The sequence below is a fragment of the Phyllostomus hastatus genome, unplaced genomic scaffold (genome assembly GCF_019186645.2).
Source record: "Phyllostomus hastatus isolate PE091 unplaced genomic scaffold, TTU_PhHast_1.1 phas_contig_38, whole genome shotgun sequence".
Lineage (NCBI taxonomy): Eukaryota > Metazoa > Chordata > Mammalia > Chiroptera > Phyllostomidae > Phyllostomus > Phyllostomus hastatus.
Genome location: NW_025333869.1, coordinates 3,425,416 through 3,444,741, shown reverse-complemented (window position 1 = coordinate 3,444,741; position 19,326 = coordinate 3,425,416). Strand labels below are relative to the sequence as shown.

The following is a 19,326-nucleotide window of genomic DNA, read 5'->3' as shown; positions in this document are numbered from 1 at the left end:
TGTTGCATGTGCATTTGAAATGAATGTATATTTTGCCTCTTTGAGATGAAAGACTCTCTCTCTCTTTATACACACACACACACACACACACACACACGCACACAATCAGGTACATTCATTTGATCTAGGACATGGTTCAATGCTGCAATATCATTGATCATATTTTGTTTGGAAGATCTATCCATTTTTTACAGTGGGGTGTTGAAATCCACTACTATAATTCTGTTGCTGTCAATATCTTTCTTGAAGTCCTCCAAGATTTGGGTTCTTCTTTGTTAGATGCATATATATTTATAATGTTTATGTCTTCTTGATGGATTTTTCCCTTGACTATTATGAAGTGACCTTCTGGGTCTCTTTTTATGGCCCTTTTTTTTGAAGTCTATTTTGTCTCATGTGAGTATTGCTACCCTGGCTTTTTTTCCCTGTCTGTTTGCTTGGAATATTTGTTTCCAGCCCTTCACTTTCAGTCTGTGTAAGTCTTTTGTTCTAGGTGGGTCTCTTGTAGGCAATATATGTGTGGGTCATGCCTTCCTATCCATTCAGCTATTCTATGTCTTTTGGTAGGAACATTTAATCCATTTATGTTTAAGGTTATTATTGATAGGTACTCATTCATTGCCATTTTTTCATGCCTGTGTTCCTCTCTCTCTTGCACTCTTTTTCTTCATTTTTTTAAAACCAGCCCCTTTATCATCTCTTGCAGAGCTGGTTTGATGGAGGTTTCTTCTTTTAGACTTCTTTTGTCTGGGCAGCTCCTTATTTGGCCTTCCATTTTAATTTAGAGCCTTGCTGGGTAGAGTAATCTTGGTTCCAGTCCTCTGGTTTTCATTACTTGGAATATTTCTTGCCATTCTCTTCTGGCTTGGAGAGTTTCCATTGAGAAGTCAGCTGCTAGCTTTATTGGGACTCCCTTGTATGTTACTTCCTGTTTCTCTCTTGCTGCCTTTAAGATTCTCTCTTTGTCTTCGAATTTTGGCATTCTAATTACGATGTTTGTTGAACTGTGTCTCTTTGTGTTCCTCTTGATTGGGACTCCGTGTGTTTCCTGGATTTGTTTTTGTTTTGTTTTTCCAGGTTTGGGTAAGCCTTTCATTATCTTTTTATTAAAGTATTTTTATTGATTATGCTACTACAGTTTTTAAAATTTCTCCCCTTTATCCTCCCTCCAACCTTGCCCCCCCAACCCTCCACCATCCCCCTGCTTAGTTCAGGTTCATGGGTTGTACATATAAGTTCTTTGAATTCTCTGTCTCCTATACCATTTTTATCTCTCCCTGTCTATTTTATGCCTATCAATTTTGCTTCCTCTTCCCTGTAATCCCCCCCATACTCCTCCCTTCCCCCTCCCCATTGAAATCATTCCTTGTGATGTCCATTTCTCTGATTCTGTTCCTGTCCTAGTTGTTTACTTAGTTTTTGTTTTCACTGTTTTTCTTTTCTTTCAGGTTCATTTGTTGATAGTTCTGAGTTTTGTCATTTTACTGTTCATATTTTTTATCTTCTTTTTCTTAGATAAGTCCCTTTAACATTTCATATAATGTTAAGGCTTGGTGGTAATGAACTCTTTCATCTTGACCTTATCTGGGAAGCACTTTATCTACTCTTCCATTCTAAAAGAAAACTTTGCTGGATAGAGTAATCTTGGAGGTAGGTCCTTTCCTTTCATGACTCCAAAAACTTTTTTCCAGCCCCTTCTTGCCTGTAAGGTTTCTTTTGAGAAATCAGCTGAAAGTCTAATGGGCACCCCTATGTAGGTAACTCTCTCCTTTCCCCTTGCTTCTTTTAGGATTTTCTCTTTATCTTTAATCTTCGGTTACTTAATGATGATGTGCCTTGGTGTGTTCCTCTTTGAGTCCAACTTCCTTGGGACTCTCTGGGCTTCCTGGAAGTGTATTTTCTTCACCAGATTGGGGAAGTTTTCTTTCATTATTTGTTCAAATAAGTTTTCAATTTCTTGGTCTTCCTCTTCTCCCTCTCACACCCCTATAATTCAGGTATTGGAATATTTAAAGTTGTCCCAGAGGTTCCAAAGTCTCTCTTCATTATTTTTAATTCTTATTTCCTCCTTTTCTTCTGGATGGATGTTTATTTTTGTTGTTGTTGTTGTTGTTGTTGTTGTTGTTGTTGTTCCAAATCATTGCTTTGCACTCTGGTTTCCTTTCTGTCTGTTGGTTCCCTGAATACTTTGCTTTATTTCATTTTGGGTACCTTTCATTTGTTCTTTCATTTTTTGACCAAGCTCATCAGATCTGTGAGCATTTTGATTACTACGGCTTTAAATTCTGCATCAGATAGGTTGGTGATCTCCTCCTCGCTTAATTTTTTTTTTCTGAGCCTTTGCTCTGTTCTTTCATTTTGGGCCATATTTCTTTGTCCTGGTGCAGGTGATATGTTGTAATGGGGCAGGGCCTTAGGTATTCACCCAGGCCAGGCAACCCTCCTTGCTGTGCTGCAGCATTGCCTGTGGGGGAGGGGCCAGAGAGGGAACAGTACCACTTGCCTGCTTGGCTCTGGCCCACTTTTCAATGAACTCTTGTGTAAGACTGGGAATTTCTCTAATGACGGCAACCCCAGCCTTAGCCCACAGTAAGTTCTGAGTCTCAGTTTTTCCTTAAGTCAGTCCCTCCTGCACAGCCTGCTGAGATCAGCAGTCAGCCCCACTCTGATGGTCTGCCACATGGCCTTGGTTTTTCTGAGTCGGCCCACGCAGTCTGACTCCTTACCAGTCTGGCTGTTCTGGTTGATTTTTTCTTTAATTCCTTGTTTGCTGGAGTTTCATGCAGTTTGATTTTCTGGCAATTTGGGTTATTGATTTTAGATTGTTTGTTATTCTCCTTTTGGTTGTGTGAGGTAGTGAAGGGTTTCTACCTACACCTCCATCTTGGCCAGAATTCAGAACTTTCATGGCCTACAGTATTCCTGTGAACCTCGAGCTACTGCACCTCCTTCTGGGGACCACTCTTCATGAGTCCAGGTGACAGGCCACCTTCTGTCCAAAGACCCTGACAACAGCCTCTCGAGTACATTATATGTTTTGAGGAATCATTGGAAAATATGTTTTCACATACAGTTGCTTCACTTTCCATTTTGCTGATTTTTTTTAGCCATACAGAAGCCTTTTAATTTGTCATAGTCTCATTTATTTATTCTTTCCTGTATATCCCTTGTCTTAGGCGACATAAGGCTGAAAACATTGTTCTGTGGGATATATGAAACATTTCTCCCCAAGTTCTCCTCTAAGAATTTTATGGTGTCATGAATTATATGTAAGTCTTTAGCCATCTTGAATTTATTTGTGTGTATGCTGTAAGCTGGTGATCGAGTTTCATTTTTTTGCATGTACCTGTCCAGATCTCTTAGCACCATTTATTGAAGAAACTATTTTTACTCAGTTTTATGCTTTTTTCCCCTTTGTCAAATATTAATTGACCATAGAGACTTAGATTTATTTCTGGGCTCTCTGTTCTATTCATTGGTGTATATATGTTTTCTTACATCAGTACTAGACAATTTTGATTATAGTGGCCTTGTAATATAGTTTGATATCAGGTATTGTGAGCCCATCTACTATGTTCCTCTTTCCCAAAATGCTGAGGTTATTTGGGGTCATTTATAGTTCCATGTAAAGTTTTGAAATGTTTGTTCTATATCTCTGAAATATGTCTTTGGTATTTTAATAGAGATTGGATTGAATCTATGGCTTGCTTTGTGTAGTATAGACATTTTGATGATATTAATTCTTCCAATCCATGAAGATGGTTTATGCTTCCATTTATTTGTGTCTTTAACTTCTTTCTTCAGTGCTGTGTAAGCTTCTGAGTACAGGTATTTTACCTCCTTGGTTAAGTTTAATCCCAGGTACTTATTTTTCTTGTTACTGTAGGAAATGGGATATTTTTCCTAATTTCTGTTTCTGATATTTCATTGTTGTTGTATAAAAATGCCTTTGTTTTCTGAATATTGGCTCTGTATCCTGATGTTTTGCCTAATTAATTTATTAGGTCAAGTAGTTTTTTGGTGGAGTTTATGGGGTCTTCTGTGTGCACTATCAGGTCATCTACAAACAATGACAGTTCATCTTTTCCTATTTGGATGCCTTTTTTTTGTCAGATCATCGTGGCTAGAACTTTCAATGCTATGTTGACTACAAGTTGTGGAAGCAGATACCCTAGTCTTGTACCTCATCTTAGTGGGAAAGCTTTTCATTTTTGCTCGTTGAGTATGTTAGCTGTAGGTTTCATGTATATGGCCTTTATTATGTTGAGGTGTGCTCCCTCTGCTCCTCCAATTCTGAGTGTTTTTTCATAAATAGGTGCTGTATTTTACCAAATGCTTTTCAGCATCTATTGATATAGTCATGTGATATATCATTGTGATATGTTACACTTCTTTTTTTGTGATATGTTACATTTATTGATATGTGATTATTGTGTATCCCTATATCACTGGGATAAATTTAACTTGATCATGGTGTATGATCTTTTTAATGTATTGCTGGATGCAGTTTGCCAATATTTTATTGAGGATTTTAGTGTCTATCTATGTTCATTACCAAAATTGACCTGTAGTTTTCTTTCTTTGTTGTGTCTTTACCTGTTTTTGAGGTTAGGATAAAGCTGGACACATAAAGAGAATTTGGGAGCCTTCCCTCTTCTTGAATTTTTTTGGAATAGTTTGAGCAGGATAGAGGTTAGCTCTTCCTTAAGTGTTTAGCAAACACCTGTGAAGGAGTCCAGTCAAGGGCTTTTGTGTACTAGGAGTTTTTTGATTAATGCTTCAATTTCACTAATTGTTATTGGTCTATTTATGCTTTCTGCCTCTTCTCAATTCAGTTTTAGAAGATCACATGTCTAGAAATTAGCCCATTTCACCCAGGTTATCAGATTTCTTACCATATAGTTATTGTTTCTGTGATATCAATTGCAATTTCTCCTCTTTCATTTCTGATTTTATTTTATTTTTTTGATGATCTCTCTTTTTTTTTTCAGATTCTGGATAAAGGCTTGTTGATGTTTACCTTTGCAAAGAACCACCTCCTGGATTTGGTGATCCTTTGAATTGTGCTTTTATTCTCTATGTCATTTAATTATGCTCTAATCTTGATTATTTCTTTTCTTCTACTCACTCTGAGCGTTGTTTGTTGTTGTTACTCCAGTTTTTGTAGATGTAAGGTTAGGTTTTTTATTTTAAAATTTTCTCTCTTTTTTAGGTAGGACTGTATTGCTTTAAACCTTTCTCTCAGGACTGCCTTCACTACATTCCATTGGTTTTGGTTTGTTGTGCATTCATTTTCATAAACTTTGACTTTTTCCTGATCTCATTGTTTACCCATTTATTGTTTAATAATATGTTATTCAGTCTCCATGTTTTTTTAATGTTTTGGGGTGTTTTCCTTGAGGTTGGTTTTAAGTTTCAAGCCATTGTGATCTGAGAAAATGCTTGATATTATTTCAATTTTCTTGAATTGTTAAGGATACTTTGTGTACTATCATGTGGTCTTTCTTTGAGAATGTTCCATGTGCATTTGAAAAGAATGTGTATTTTACTTCTTTGAAGTGAAAAGTTATGTATCTATCAGTTACATCCATTCAATCTAGGGTGTCATTCAATGCCACCATATCCTTGTTTATTCTTTGTTTGGAAGATCTGTCCATCTGTGACAGTGGGGTGTTAAAAATCCCCTACTATGAGTGTGTTGTTGTTTGCATCTTTCTTGAAGTCTTCCAAGATTTTCCTCATATATTGAATGTTCCTGTGTTGGGTGTATACATGTTTACAACGTTTATGTGTTCATGATGGATTCTTCCCTTGAGTATTATGAAGTGTCCTTCTCTGTCTCTTTTTATGTCCTTTGTTTTGAAATCTATTTTGTCTGATATAAATATTGCTACCCTGGCTTTTTTTCCTGTGCCTTTGCTTTGAATATTTTTATGAACCCTTCACTTTTAGTCTGTGTAGGTCTTTGGTGCTGAGGTGGGTCCCTTGTAGACAGCATATAGGCAGGTCACGTTTTCTTATCTATTCAACTACCCTATGTCTTTTGGTCGGAGCATAATCCATTTACATTTAAGGTTATTATTGATACATACTTATTTATTGCCATTTCTATGTGATTTAAAGTACAAATAAATAGTGAACAAATAGGAGTTCCATTGGAGAAGTACAACAATAACCATGGTATTTTGCCCAACTAGGCACTGTGTATAAAGATGGAAAGGAAATAAGACTCCTATAAGAGAGGAAAATGAATGTCAGCTGACTTAAGAAAGAAGAGCACTTATACAAGTTTAGATGGAGGAGAAATAGTGGGAGTAAGGGATAGGAACATGGTGCAGTGCGAGAAAAAATAAAGTTTACAACAACAATAATAAAGCTCAGCAAGATGGCAAAATAGATTAAGACCAGGGAAGGGTGCTGTGTGGGATTTGGAATAACAATACATGACAAAAAATCTGATCTGAAATAAAAAAGAATAAAGAGGTAAAAGACCAAGAGTAGTTAGTATTTGGAATATGAATGAAGTTAAAGAAGAAAGATCAAAAATCAAAGTCAAAATCATAAAGGGGGAAAAACAGAAAAACAAAAAAAAATAAAAACCCTAAATAAAGAAAAGAAGAAAGAGAAATAAAAAACAATCTTGCCAGTTCTGATGAATAGCAAGGTGAAATTTATCTCAGCTATTAGTGTTCACCTTCTGATTTCTTTCTAGATCTGTCTCCAGTTTTCTCTCAGCTCCAGGTCTACTGTCTTACTCTTCAAATTAAAAATCAAATCAAATCAAATAAAAGGCCCCTGCTGGTTTAAGCCAGCCAGGCTGATTTTGAAGATTTTCCAGGCTCCTTCAGGTGGTGGGGAGTTGGGCTCAGTTTTCCTTTTTTGTTTTTTCTGCCAAGGAGGGGGACTCAGTCTGGGCTACAATAATCACAGTTGCATGGTTTCCAGCCCACTGCCTTCCCAGCACCTTGCAGCCAGCACCCTCTACACTTTGAAGTTGTGCCTGGCTGGTGCCAATAATCCACCTCACTTTGTACCCCTTTGATCAATCCGTGAGGTGCACATTGGGGGCAAATCATGCCTACAATCCTCCCTCATTGTTGGCTGGGCAGCTGCACACACAAGGTCCTTGCCCAGCGCACTTCAGTTCCCCTTTTGAAAAAAGTCTCTGTGGGCACCGCTGCTGGGCCCAGCCACTGACCAGCTTTCCACACACTTCAACTCTCTGGCAAGTCAAGAGTCTGTCTCAGTCACGGCACATCGTGGCCCACATCTCCTAGCTCCAGGTGCTGCCAGATCCCCCTCACTCTCTCGCACTCTCCTAGCTGGCCACCTGTGTACATGTGTGCTGCCTCTTTAACCTCCCCCTCCCCTGCATGGTTACTTTTTGCTTTCAAGTCTTTCCTGGAGCAGGGATGTGATTTCCCCACCCTGGGAGGGCATGGAGCTCCAGGGCTGCTACCTTGCTCTCCTCTGATGTTATACCCCCGGCTCCATGGTTTCTAGTGCCATCACGCCGGGGCACTTTCCCTGCCTGTCTATAAAACCTCCTTATTGCCTGTTTTGAAGTGTCCTCTGCACACTTTGGCTTCCAAACTTCATATCAGCTAAGATTCTGTTGGCTGTTCACTTTGTCCTTTGGAAGATCAGCTAAGTGACCCAGTTGGGTGCACAAGCAAATGCCTTCAGCTCCCACCTACTTTATCACCATCTTTTCACCCCACCCCTAACCTACACTTCTTTTACCTACACTTTTGCCCCCTTATAAAAAGGCTGGCTCGAAAGGAAATATAAGACTGTCCATTAGGGTACAAACCCACCATCTTCTCAAACCACTGGCCATCTGAATAAAGCACCCATAACAATTCAATACCTGTCTCTGTTAATTGGGTCTTGTAGGTGACAGGCAGCACAAATGCCAACTTTTCTGCTTTCATCCCACAGCTGCCCGGTATGAGGTCTGCAGGGATTTGCACTTGGATAAGGCAAGGGGCCTAAGGAGAGAGAACAACTCACCAGTTCCTTGCTGAAAAACTTCTTTTGGTTTCCTGGAGAAAAGTCCCACCTCCTCACACTGGCAGCCAGGGCCCCTCAGACTGACTCTTCTGAAAGCATCAGCCTGATCACTTCTTATTACAAACTCTATCCTGCACTTAGAATGGAATCCAAGCCCCAAACCTTGTGGGTCCAGCCACCAGCGGCTTTGTTGGCCTTTATCCTTTCCTGGTTTACCTGGTTCCCTGGTGCCTGCCTGCCTCTTCTCTCCTGGAACACTCCAAACCCATTTCTGCCTCAGGGTATTTTGTTTGCTGTTTCCTCACCCTAGATCGGGGGTGTCAAACTCATTTTCACCAAGGGCCACATCAGCCTAGCAGTTTCCTTCAAAGGGCCGAAATAATTTTAGGACTGCATAAATGTAACTACTCCTTAACTGTTAAAGAGTTGAAATTACATTTGGTTCTTTGAAGGCAAACCATGAGGATGATGTGGTGCCCTAGACCATTGTTTGCATGACTGGCTTTTCCTTGTTGGCTACCTTGACAGAGTGGCCTTCTCATCAACTAACTGCAATTGCATGATGCTCCCCGTCTACTTTACCTTCCTTGTTACTCTTGTTACCCTTCCCCATTTTATTCACAGCACACATAACTCTCTGAAATTGTCTTATATGTTTATTTGTTAAACTGTTTCATGGGACAGAGTCATCATTATCTGGCCCAGACTCAATAAGCAAAACAAAGAAATGGATGTGTGCTCATTCAGAACTGGCTGGGTGCTATCTGCTGGCTGGTCTGGAGCAGGCCTAAGCTGACCTGAGCCTCTGCTGTGGGGACATGTCCAAATTTACAAAGAGGCCAGGCTTCTCAGCAGTAGGCTGACTGATGCAGAGGAACAAAGGATTCTGCCTTGAGTACATTTGCCCCTCCTTGATGAAGCTTTGACCAGAGACCCCAGTCCTTGATTTTTCTGGGGAGAACCAGCTGCAACACTCCATGTAGGGATTAGTTCCATCTCCAAATTCTGACTCTGCCTAGAACAGGTGGGCCCAGCCTTGGAAGCATAAGGTGGGACCATGGCCTGGCTTTTGGTCCAGCTTCTACACAGGTGGGCCATGTGTGTTTCCCTCACTAGCCTTGACTAGCTGCCCCTTAAAGTGAGACATAAAGTCCTGATATTCCCACAGTACATGCCTCACCTGCTAGCACAGCTTGGCTGCCCAGAGCCTATGGCAACCAGGAAGCCAATAACTACTCATTAAAATGAAGCAGTGTGGTTTGGGGAAAACATCCTGGGGGAGAAGTTGGAGATCTGGGTTCTTCTACTAGTGTTTTCTGAACCCAAACAAGGCCCACACCCATTCTGTGCCCTCAGGTTTCTGTCTATACCATGGGTGGAAATGAAGCAAAATGAGGTCTGTTCCTTCTGAGCCACTGGGTATCCCACAGAGTCAAGTATAGGTTAGGAAACCACTTCATTTTTGTGTGTGCCACTTCATTTGTGTGTGTACCACTCCCAATGTTGTAGACATTTGCCTTTTCTTGGTGATCTCCCCTAGGAGATAGAAGCTCCAGGTGACAGGGGCTCTGTCTGCATCTTCAGTAATTAACAATGCCTGATACTTAGATGGGCTTGTTGACACATATGTTATGGATAGATGGAGGAACTGATAGGTAAAGATAATCTAGTGAAGGGCTTATGCTTAAAATTTAAATATTTACTGATTATTATTTATAAGTTTATGATTTTTATTTGAACATTTACATCTGTGACTATCTTGCAATCAAGCACAGGCTTGGATTAAGGAAGAAAGAATACAAAAAATTAACACAGTACCAAAGGGTATTTCCAAACAAAACTGCTTGCCTTTCGGAGGGAACAAAAAGGTGATAATGCTGACTGCTTCTGTGTGTGTGTGTGTGTGTGTGTGTGTGTGTGTGTGTGAGAGAGAGAGAGAGAGACAGAGAGAGAGAGAGAGAGAGAGAGAGAGACTAAAAGAGAAACTGAGAGAGAAACTGAGAGAGAAAGAGAAAGTTAGCTCATGGACAGACTATACCCTCCTAGGGTCCTGCTCCTGGATGCACACAGCCTAGTGCTACCCACACCCAACACTTCCAACTCTGAGCTTCTTCAGCCAATGAAAAATTAGTGGCAGGGGAGTGTCACTTTTCATTTCCCTTGACCAGTTTAACAAGAAACAGAGCTCTGTTCTCTGAGAGGCTCATAATTAAGTGGATTAAAATGTTTTCCTTCACTGTGACTTTGCCAACTCCCTTGTACCTATCCCTGGCCCAATTCCCAGGGAGTGGACAGAGACTGGGAGGAGACAGAATGCCTTGTTGTATGCTTCCAGAGCAATTAGCCTGTGCATCATCATTTTGGGAGGAAATTTATGGCTGTCTTTTGGAGCATGGCAGCCAAGACCTCTGTGGCCCACATTTGTCTGCTGGAGGAGTTCCTGGAAGTGAAGCCTCAATATTAATTCCAATTACAGTCATATGGAAGTCCATTCATAAGGTCTGCCTTTGACAGGCTCCTCTCCTGCAGCTCTTGACTGACCTTGAGCCACCATTGCTGCTGCCAGCCTCAGAGAGGGAAAAAAGCACACAGGGCTTAGTCCTGATCCCTAGGATTCTGAGAAAACAAGCCATAGTGTAGTGGACTATGAGAGGAAAGCTGAGGAAGAATGTGGAGGCTGTGACATCTTAGCATCTTTAGCTGGAGACCATCCTCATATCCTTCCCAGATGCTTCTGGAAAAATGGCATGCAAGGGACACTACCCATGGTTTGAAATTTCCCAGGCACTGGGACCATTTTTTTACCTTGTTTAAAGTAGGGGCTTAAGTCCTTGATGAACCCAGGAGGCAATGCAACCACAGCCTCTAGAAAGCCCCAGGTGGGTGCTGGGGCCAGAACCTACAATATGATCATTAGTGTTCACGGGGTTGAGCTGAACCCCTGAGGGTTCTAACATGAGCTGGGCTGACAGTGGTTGTTGCACACTCATGGCACTAAAACACCAATGACAAAATACAAATACAAGGAAACAAATACCTCAATATTGATTATGAATTAGATTATAATTACAAGATTATTAATTACACCTAAAAGTGTGTATTTACCGCACCAGACTGTTGATGACTTTTGCGAGGTATTAAGGCTACCTATCAGGAAAACAGTAGGTTTCTCACCAGCTATAATTACAGCATTCCTGGAGAATAAAGATGGTCAAGGTGTTCAGGAAGTGAAACTGTCCAGTTACAGGAGAAGGCTCAGACAGCCTGTCATACTCGAATTTGAACAGCCACTCAAAATATGTGGTGATACTATGATTTATTTTGACTTTTTGAGTAAAATGGTTTTCCACCAGAAAGCAACTATCTGTTTCTTGGGACTATGTGGATGGGGGAATCAATCACTGGAGACTGCTTCTTATTGGCTTATTGTGGGGGGGGGAGGGCTCCACCCACAGGGCCCGCCCCGGGCCACCACAGATGAGAATAAGTCTACCAAGACAAGATCTGCTTGGGGAGGAAAGGTGGCCGATCTCTCAAAGGAGAAGGGCCAAGAGTCTTTTCCTCAATGGGCTTTTATTTTGCACAGGAATACAGGTAAACCTCATTAGTCATTGTCAGGCAGTAAGGATCAAGCAATAGGTAATATACAAAGAACTCTAAGGGCCTATTTTGAGTCAGGGTCAGATAGCTAAAGAGCCATAAAACTTTGAGGAACAAACTCACTTCTTGCTTGGACTCTTATCATTTAATTGAGAGCATTCTAAGCAAAGCAGATTTCACAGGATTTTATATATTCTTTCTCAGGCCTGGTCACTTGGTGAACCCGCCCTTTCCAGCACAGGGCTGCACCACCCTCTGTCATTGTTTCAGGCTTAAGTCAGGCAGGGGAAGTAAGGCAGACAAGAGATTAGGAGACTTCTTGAAGATAGAATGAGGACTCAGGCTATGTCAAAGCCAGGGGCAAGGGTCCATCACCCCCTTTTGCTGTAGCCTCCCAAGTCCTTCCTTGGGGGCCTCCCACATGATTGTGCCTGTCTTAGGTCATTCCCCCCTTGGGGAATCTTACCATCATTGGCTAACAGACCAAGCATTGGGGGCCAGTTATGATGAAGTAAAAGGAGGAGAAGTGGTGCTCCTGCTAGGGAGATAAACTTTGTCTCCTTAGTGGCTTATGGTCTGAAGGTCACCCACTCAGCCTTAGCTGTGGGGGGTGGGCGGATAATCAAATATCTTGATAATTTTTCCCTGCTCAGAGAAAACCACAAACTCTGCCAGAATCAACAGAATTTATGGGTTTTATGATGAATGTAAAAGAAGATACAACATTAAACTCTGGAAAACTTTCACAAACTGCTTTAACTGTGTACTGACAGTAGCCATCATGGATAAGTAAATAATTTTGTTGTCATGGGAATTTATCACCAGATCTTCAATCAATGGAGCAGATTTGTGAATTATATGACCAACTAATGTACAATATCAAGGTCTTCTCTGTGATCTTTTGTGGTCTGACCCTAATAAAGATATCTTAGGCTGGGGTGAAAATGACAGAGAAGTGTCCTTGACACTTAGTGAACAAGTGGTTGCAAAATTTCTCTATAAGCATGATATCAATCTTCTATGTAGAGCTCATCAGGAAGTTGAAGATGGATATGAAGTATTTTGCAAAGAAGCAGTTAGTCATTATGTTTTCAGTACCCAATTATTGTGGAAAGTTTGACAATGTAGGTAACATGATTAGTGTGGACACAATATTAATGTGTTCTTTTCTTATTTAAAAACTGCAGAGAAAAAGAAGCCTTATGCCACAAGGCCCATAACATCTCCAAGGGGTATAATCAAAGCAAGCAAAGAATTAGATGCCATTTTGATGCTGTCTTGTTGGGACTTGTGACAGATAATATATAACTTTCAGTTTTAAAACTGCAATGTGGATTAGTCAGCTTGCTCAAATAGTGTGTTTGTGGAGCCCTCTCTTCCATTAACTTAATGAATGGCATTTGCTGGTTATAACTCCCACCCCTCAAATGCTTTGTTTTTTAATTCTCTATTCTTTTGCAAACAACTTTAATGATGGTGTTAAAGCTGTGCATCCCAAAATAGTTTATCCTAAGAGGTAAGGATACAATTGACCTTTCTTAAAATTTAATACAACCCATGAATAATGTAAATACTTCTTTTCTTTAGGATATAAAGAGAGCCATAGGGTGCTCAATCTATACATGTTATTGTCATAAGACACATATTGTTGATATAAACCAGTGAACTTTTTTTAAACTTAAAAATATGTTTTAAAAGGGATTGCTTATTTCTTTCATTGTCTTGTCATGTACAAACTGGTTTTTATAGCTATCAACATTAGGAGTAATTTCAATCTTGCCAGCATTAGTGGCATAATATATATTTAATTAAAGCATACTTACAACTACCATATACTTAAAATGACAATTAAAGCCACTCAGGACCACAGCACACTATAAAGGGGCATCTGATAGAGAGTCTATTTACAGGTGGGGAAGAGGCTAGAGAACAAAAAGAATGGAACCCTGACCTCTTGAAGTATGAAGGGATAAGGCATTGCTCTGGGGATTTACAGAAGCTGGGCATTTACTTGAGAGTGCTGCCACCTATGGCCACCTGGTGGTGGAAGAATCAGGAAATGAAAGGTTACCAGGTCACTTTCCTTCCTGTTGGTGCCTCGCAATGTCTGAGTCTAGAGTGTGCCAGAGGCCAGGGAGCCTTTGAGGGGACAAAAGTACCATGAAGATTTGGCAGGTTCACCTTCTAGGACCTATCTAAGGTGTGTGAGGAGGAGGTTGGGCTTTGTCCTTGACCTCCCAACAGCAGGAGCAAGCTGTTCCTGATGCTTGCTCAAAGCTTTCACCTGCAGCCTGAGCTGGATGACTTCAGAATTTCAAAATTTCAATTCCCTATCAGCACCTTAGGGCTGCCCACCAGCCCTACTGTACTCTAGCAGCATTGGGGGATGGACTGCATACCTGAGCACTAGGCCAGTACAGTAGGGTAGAGAAACTGAAGTAGGCTCTTGTTCTCTACAGCTGGTGACATCAGCCAGTGACATCATTGGGGTGGCCCTGCAGATGGAGGGTATCAAAAGTTCAAATAACTAATTGGGTTGGGGTGTGTGTGTGAGGGATGTCTTCAACAGTAGGGGCTGTGCCAGGAATGTTCCTGCTTGTTGTGGGGACCTCAGCAGGAGGCTGAAGCCTTATGTGGCTGTCTGAGGTGGCAACCCTAGCTGTGTGCCCAGGAAGGGTCTGTGCGCAGCTGGGCTCACTAGAAGTATATGTGTGTGTGGTGGGGAGATGGATGCCTGGGTCCTAGTACATGGGACTGCACAGAAACTGCAGGTAAAGGACATTTAACTCTCCACAGGTTCATCTTTCCAACAGAAAGTCTGTGGGGCACTCACTTTTTTCAGAGAGGGAGGACCCCACAACAGCCCTCTGTCATATTTGAGGTAGAGGTCAGTCCCCACCTGCTTTCTGCAGCCTAGGCACCTCCTTTCCACCTGCAAGGCCATTCTCCACTTCTCCTGCTCCAGTTTCTCCCCTCTGCACCATATTCTACACAGGAATCTCCAAAACAAAAGTTCAGAGCTCATTCAGAGCTAGCTGTTCTTGCTCCCCACCGCCTCAGAACAAAGCCCAGAGCTGGTGGGGAAAGGGAAGGAGATATCTGGCACTCTTAGTATTCTAAGAACGTCTGCACTTTTTCTTGTCTCCTCTAGATTGAGCTGATGGAACTGAGGCTGGGGATGAAGGTGGCATGGCCTCCAAGCACCACACCCATGTTCCTGCCTGGTAGCACCACACACCTAGCCTTTGGTGTCTGTTCCCTCCCTGCCATCTGCCAGCTGCCCACACGTCCTGTTATCCTTTAAGCTCAGCCACACAGTCCCATCTCCCCCACACAGTCAAGGATCTCTAGACTTTCCCAAGACCCCTCCTGAAATGTCACCTTGGCCCTCACTTCCCATTGCCTCAGGGGCCTGACTGATCACCTCCAAACCTCCTGCAGAGAGGCCATATCACTGCCCAGGGTAGCACTGCCTCCTGAGGAGAGTTATCACAGTCAAGCCCAGCCAGTTCTGAGCACAGAGAGCCCTGACCCACAGCATATCTCTGAACAGAAATCCATATCTGCAAGCAATGATGCTAGGCTGAAAGAGAGTCATAGGAGTTGCTCATTTGGGTGGCTCATACACAGGCAAAAGGGCCCCAGGGGAGTATATGGGTATGATGGCAACTGTGCCAGACACTTTGTAGGGATGGGGACGGAGCACTCAGGAATGCTCATCCAGGGTGCTTGGGCAAGCTAGTGCATTTAACCTAGAAGACTGGCTTCCTCTTAGTGGAGGCATCACCCACCTCTTGCAGCAGCACCCATTCCTTCCAAAAAAATACACCCCTCCAGAAGGACACCCCCATCCCTGCAGGGGTCCCCCTCCTCCAGGACCTGCCTTACAGGCCCCATCCCCCACCACCAAGGGTCCCACCCTCCCTACCTCACTAACCTGGTTTTCCTGCCTTTAGTGATGGAAACTAGCTGACAGCAGGGTGTTAGAAAGACCAAAATCTTGCTTGCTAAGTAGTAGTGAGATGGAAAGATGGTCTTGGGACTCTGGTGAGCCTGGGGTCACAGTGGGAGGTAAGGGATCACAGAATAAAAATGAGACCTATGCTAGGGGCCATTTCATCCTCTTACAGAGAAGTGGTCAAGATTAGGATACCTCTGGTAGATGCCTTGCAGGGCAGGGCTAGGGACAGAATGGAGCTGACTCCCAACAAGGTGTTCAGGGTGCTGCAGGTTTAGGCCCCTTGGAAGGAAGGAACCTTGATGTGGCCTAGGCACGACAACCACCTGCTGCCTCTCCTTCCTGGTAAAGCAGAGCCATGACCAAAAAGAAGTAAAGAGCAGGGATGGGGCCTCAGCCAGGGTTTGCCTGGTCCATGCTCTGCAGAAACTGAGCAAGTTTAGTCCCACTCCAACTGGTAGATTTGAAGCTTCCTTTGTCTGTTGTCCTACTCTAAGGTGCCTGGGCCCACCAAGGTGCAGGGAGCACACAGTGACCAGGTGTTACCCAAGAGATACTGTTCTGGAGCAGGCTCTGGGCTCTCCCTCATTGACCACATGAGCTCCCTCTCAACTTCCAAAAGCCATTGACTGATAGCCTCTGGGAGCAGAAGTTCACAGAAATATGTTTTATAAGATCAAAGACCCACAATCCTTTTATCACATGCATTGGAAAGGTTGTTCAACTTTTCCCAACTTTGCTCAACTTTTGCCAACTTTTTGTTCTCAGTTTCTAATGAAGATTCACTGATTCAAATGTTCTGAGAGGTTCTGCAGCAAAGAAACATTTAATTGGGGTCACAAAGCATTTCTTACATCTAATTGATCATGAGGTCCTTTCATTTCTACCACATTTTGAGAAAAGCTAAAGTGTTGGTCTGATCATTTCTTCCTTCAACACTTGAATTCCTTCTTGGACCTGTCTTTTCACCCCTAGAGAGGAACACACTTGGCTTTGGTAATCCCTACTTTGCTTTCAGGACACAAGTCCCTTGCTTTGCCTGCCATCCTAAATCGAGTCCCTACCTCTCAGCCTGGGTTCATCTCACACTATGCCCTTCACATAGGCCCACAGCCTGGCCTTTCCTTATTCTCTAAACACAGGGTATTGTAGACCTCCTTGCTTTTGTTCCAACCCTTCTCCAGCCCAGAGTGTCCTGTCTCATTTCTTCTATCCATTCAATTCTAACTCATCAACAAAGTCTCAAATGCTCCTTCTTCTGTGAAGCCTGCCTTGGTCTCAGTCATGATAACTCACCCTAGATGGGCATTGTTTCTATATTTTACTCCTTGACTTCAGCCAGGTACTCTCCATTGTCCCCAAAGATACTCCTTGAAGGAGAGTTCCAGGTTTGATTTGACCCTATATCCTCCTTAACCACATCCTTCCCCACAGGACCTAGCACAAGGCTTTTTCAATAATATCTATCAGTAGATGTTGTTGAAATCACTTCTCTTACTTCTCCCTCTTGTCTGTGGGAAGAGGCCCTAGAAGCAAGGTGGTTTTTTCTACCAGAGCTCTGGGATTATGACATTTTTGTGTGCAGACTACAAGGAGTCATATGTATCAGGACAATTAATGTTGTTGATTAAGTCTGAGGACTCAATCAACCATGTATTTAATGCAGTATAGAATTCAGCCCTAAGGTGAGCAACCATCTAATGAATTAATGAGGCTGCATGAGGATCAGCAGAAGATCCAGGCCCTGAGGGCCACACAGTGTTCTTGGTGAAGGATAGAGAGAAATGAGGATGGGGAGGAAATCAAAGACAATAAAATAAAGGAGGAAAGAGGACTAGTCACCAAAGAACTCTGATGTGTCCTCTGGTTTTGTCAGACATTTTTGGAACATATAGGAAAGTATTAGAAAAATATACCCCGTCCTTCCCTGTGTCTTTCTGGCAGTGCTGACTCCATGCACACTCAGCTCTGGTGAAAGTCAGAGGCATCATTTGTGCTGCCCTGGGAAGTATCATGGTTCCTGGATTGAGTGGCAAGGACAGGCTGTGCTAGTGCTGAGAGCAGGGACAGATTCCCTTATAATCCCCCTAGCCTAACATAGGCCACATAGGAATATTTGCTAACCGCAGAGTGCTGCAAGTGTGAAGTGATAGAGGAGGAAAAAGCAGGCACAACCTAGGATTAGGTTGCCCTGGCAGAGGGAGACAGGGGTGTTTTTTCTTTGGATATTCTAGAGGGGGTGGGCTCTGAGGTCTGCCATTCTTCCAAAATTGTGTAGCTTTTTTATCTTATGTTGTTTTAGTTTGTAAACTAATCCTATGGAAATAAGGTAATTAAAAACTTACAAAGGTAATGATAGGGAAACTCAGGTGTTAAAGATTTTAGCCTTAATTGATAGGTTTAAGTATTTAAAACTGTAACTCAAGAGTTAAAGACTTTAGCCTTAATTGATACGCTTAAGTGAGTAATGCATGTGGAAAGCTGTTATTCCAAAACTGTAGCTTTTGAATGAAGACTCCTTTCCTTTGTCACCTAAACTTTGCCTCTGGAATTTTGCCTAGAGGGTGGTAGCAGGCATAAGGACCCCACTTGCTGTTGAGTAACACAACCACAGCTGTGTGCATGGAGCCTCCCCTTTCCTGGGTGGGCCATTCTGAAAATGAATGCAGATGTCTTTCCATACCTTGCTCCTCAGCATGTGTCCTTAAAGCAGCCACATCACTGGCACCATAAAGTTGGCCTAGCCCAGCTCCCCAGACAGGATCTGCATTTCCCCCGAATTTCCTGGATACTTGTGAACAAAAGTATGAGAAATATCTATCTCAGGTGCTGTCTAGACAGCGTGACCTCCTCATCTATATAACAGGCTCCTTGAAGTGCAAATCCATCTTAGAAATCTTGCTTCTCTCCACCCTCCTGAAAACCTACCCCCAAAAGTTGGCTCTAAACTTGAAGGGGAACAAGTTCTCAACTGAGAGTGAAAATGAAATTGGGCAACTGGGCTCAGCACTTTCCTGGGGTCTTAAAAAGCATAATTACTCTGACCATGGGACTATAAACCATTAATCAAGTACTTGTGCTGACAACTCCATCCAGGTCACTTGTAATTAGTACCAGAGTTGGAGGAGCACCCAGGTTCCTATTCGCTCAACCAGAAGAAACAACAGGGCTTAGTTGACCACTCTTCCAGAGGGATAAATATATTATTTGTTTCAGAGGCTTTGGAGAACATCACCCACCCTGCACAAATGCACACTGAGAACTGACAGAGATTGTCATGCTTATACTATGTGTGTTGGGATATGACCACAGAGTTGCATTGTACAGAGGCAGCTGTTTTCATGCACAGTTAGAGCATCTGCCTGATGTTCCAACTGGGGCTGGAGGCAGACCATCTCCTGAACAGCCAGGGACAAGGAGAGTGGCCTTCCAACAGAGCTACCTGCCACAGCCTGGCAGATTGAGGTAAGGAAGGTAGAAATGGTCCATTCTTGGCCTTGTCACACTAGCAGAGGAGGAGTGAGGGATGTGTCTGTAAGAGAATACATAGGCAGCCAAATCACTTTCTGGAAAAGAAATTACTTAATCTACTAGGACAGCCTGAAGCTTCATGGGAAGACCATACAGTGGAGTGAAAAGGCCCAGAAAAGGGCCTGGTCTATGTCCAGGACAGAGTGCCTTCCATCTTATGCCCTGCCTCAGGAACAGCAGAGCCCCTTTGAAAGAAGAGGTGAAACTGAAAATACTACTTTTTA

General features: G+C 42.6%; 1 pseudogene; it reads left to right on the top strand.

Moving 5' to 3' along the window:
* Positions 1-10,405: 10,405 nt before the first annotated feature.
* Positions 10,406-12,907, top strand: LOC123821119 (annotated as a pseudogene).
* The last annotated feature ends 6,419 nt before the right edge of the window (positions 12,908-19,326 follow it).